We start from the raw sequence: 3,281 nt of genomic DNA, 5'->3' as shown, positions 1-3,281 counted from the left end.
TAGTGGCAGCAGCAAAGGTCATTCAAAACGATCTAGACAGCATTCAGAACTGGGCAGACACATGGCAAATGACATTTAATAGAGAAAAGTGTAAAATATTCCATGCAGGCAATACAAGAAGTGCATTATAAATATCATATGGGAGATACTGAAATTGAAGAAGGGAACTATGAAAAAGACCTAGGAGTTTATGTTGACTCAGAAATGTCATCATCTAGACAATGTGGGGAAGCAATAAAAAAGGCCAACAAGATGCTTGGATATATTGTGAGAAGTGTTGAATTTAAATCAAGGGAAGTAATGCTAAAACTTTACAATGCATTAGTAAGACCTCACCTAGAATATTGTGTTCAGTTCTGGTCATCTTGTTACAAAAAGGATCTTGCTGCTCTAGAAAGAGTGCCAAGAAGAGCAACCAGAATTATCCCGGGTTTAAAAGGCATGTCGTATGCACACAGGCTAAAAGAATTGAATCTGTTCAGTCTTGAACAAAGAAGACTACGCGGCGATCTGATTCAAACTTTCAAAATCCTAAAAGGTAAAGACAATGTCAACCCAGGGGACTTCTTTGACCTGAAAAAAGAAACAAGGACAAGGGGTCACAAATGGAGATTAGATAAAGGGGCATTCAGAACAGAAAATAGGAGGCACTTTTTTACACAGAGAATTGTGAGGGTCTGGAACCAACTCCCCAGTAATGTTGTTGAAGCTGACACCCTGGGATCCTTCAAGAATCTGCTTGATGAGATTCTGGGTTCAATAAGCTACTAACAACCAAACGAGCAAGATGGGCTGAATGGCCTCCTCTCGTTTGTAAACTTTCTTATGTTCTTATGTACGTTTAAAAATTTCCCCTCTCTAAATGATGATAATGAACGAGTCAGACAAGAGCCAGGGAGGGAGGAAGGTGAACAATCAAGATTGCGATCCCAATTCAGGCACAAACTAGCCAATCAGAGCGTGCTGCGGAATTTCAAAATCCCTTTAGCCTGAAAAGTATAAAAGCAAACATTATAAAGCACTCTCTCGGATACAAAAAAGCAAAAGCTACAAGATCGTGCCAGAAGCCCTCCACTTTCAGCATTAATCCATCCAGACCAGGGGCCCTGACACTCAGAAAAACACAAGGTAACAGCACGCTGAAACTTGACTGCTTTCCAGGCTAAGTAACAATTATTATTATTTATTTCTTAGCAGATGCCCTTATCCAGGGCGACTTACAGTTGTAAACAAAAATACATTTCATGAATCACAGTACAAGTATTAATACAATCAAGAGCAAGATAAAATACAGTGACTTCAGTTCTAGCAAGTACAAGTATATGACAAAATACGATTCAATAACGGAACAGGTAACAGTCAGGATATAATTAAATACAAAATACTACAGATTAAATAACACTTGACAGATTACAGTACTCTAAAGTACAGGATTAAATGCAGTAAAATAGGGAGCAGATAAGAGCAAGTAAAGCGCATTAAGGAAGAGTGATAAAGTGTCCAGAGGGAAAAGAGGAGGTCTACAGGTGCTGTCTGAAGAGGGGAGTCTTGAGGAGGTGCCAGAAGGTGGTCAGGGACAGGTCATTCCACCACTGCAGGGCTAGGGTGGAGAAGGAGCGGGCTCTGGAGGCAGGGGAGCGTAGAGGAGGTACAGCCAGTCTTCTAGTGCAGGAGGAGCGGAGGTGTCGAGTGGGGGGGTGTAGGGAGAGAGGAGGGTCTGGAGGTAGCTGGGTGCAGTCTGGTCAAGGCATCTGTACAAGATGCTTTAGGCTAGTACAAGAGTCTTGAACTGGATGTGAAGGGTGATTGGGAGCCAGTGGAGTGAGCAGAGCAGTGGAGTTGCGTGGGAGAAGCGAGGCAGAGAGAACACCAGGCGAGCAGTGGAGTTCTGGATGAGCTGGAGCAGAAGGGTGGCGGACACAGGGAGGCCAGCCAGGAGGGAGTTGTACGATTCCTTGTTGTAGTGTCAGTATGTACTAATAGTTAATTGGCATATTGTTTAAAACCTTAGTTCTTATTGCTTTTAAATGTGGTATTAAATGTGTAACTTTTGTTGCCATCTTTCTGAGGGATTCTCAGTAGTAAATCATTCACTCGTGTTGAACAACCTCGATTTAAACTTTAAATTTAATGGAATGTGGTATAGTTTTAGTTTGTTGCAACATGTAAATCTGCTACCGTTTTCAGAGCGCAATATTGAAAACGGGTTTGTACGTTATAATAAAACAGTTATTGCTGTTAAGAATATTAACGGTCTACAATAGTACCCACAGATGTGAAAGTAGGCATCCTTGAGGTCCACTATAGTGAACCAGTCACCTGACCTTAGTGACTGCAACAGCTGCCGTGTTGTCAGCATCTTGAACCTTTGTACTCTCAAGTACAGATTAAGCTGTCTGAGGTCGAGGATCTGTTTGAGACCGCCATCCTGTTTCGGCACCAGGAAGAACCTGGAGTAAAACCCTTCTTTCAGCGAGGGTGAACAATTGAAATTGCCTGTTTCTGCAGGAGGGCCGCCACCTCCGGAGACACTAATACAGTGTCTTGAGGAGGGGGGCTGAACCGAAACTGCAGTGTGTGACCTGCCCTGATGATGGCAAATCACCCAGGTGTCTGTGGTGCATGATCGGCAATAATCCAGGTATCCTGATAGAACGGGCCCTGGACCTATGGCAGCAAATCCCTAGCCGCAACAAGGTACTGAATCCCGGGTAAGGGGTGGGGAGAGCCCTATGTAATAGAGAGAAAAAGTGAACTAAAGCAACTTCTCTCTGTAGTTATGACAAAGTCAGAGCTCACTCCTTCCTCAGGTAAAGGCTGAAGGTGAAAATGATGCAGAGCCTTATGTGTCACTCATATTTATCTCTTGGGGGCGGAGAAAACATCCAACACAAAAGGGGCTCTTAAAAGAAGCAGCTTTGATAGAAGTGATCAGGTAATTCAGGCTATAAGAGAGGATATCCCAGTTAGGCCATTAGGTAATGGTGACATTTCATACTTGAAAGGGAATTAAAAGTAGACAGCAAAGAAAACTGAACTATAGATGCATCATAAATGTAGAAAGCAACAAAGTAATAACCTTGAAAAACTGGGAGGAGCCTACAGATTTAAATTTATGTTTTAATGTAATTTCACACTTCTACTTCAATGATATTACCATCTGTCCCCACCACTGTGGCTATGGTCCTAGTTGGCTTAATGGGATTCTAAAAGCAGTGATATGTAGCTCCCAAAGAAGCCCCACAGTAGCAGAAATAACTTGAAGAAAGCTTTAAAATTGG

This window comes from Acipenser ruthenus, chromosome 37 (genome assembly GCF_902713425.1).
Source record: "Acipenser ruthenus chromosome 37, fAciRut3.2 maternal haplotype, whole genome shotgun sequence".
Taxonomy (NCBI): domain Eukaryota; kingdom Metazoa; phylum Chordata; class Actinopteri; order Acipenseriformes; family Acipenseridae; genus Acipenser; species Acipenser ruthenus.
Note: the sequence above shows the minus strand (reverse complement) of the source record.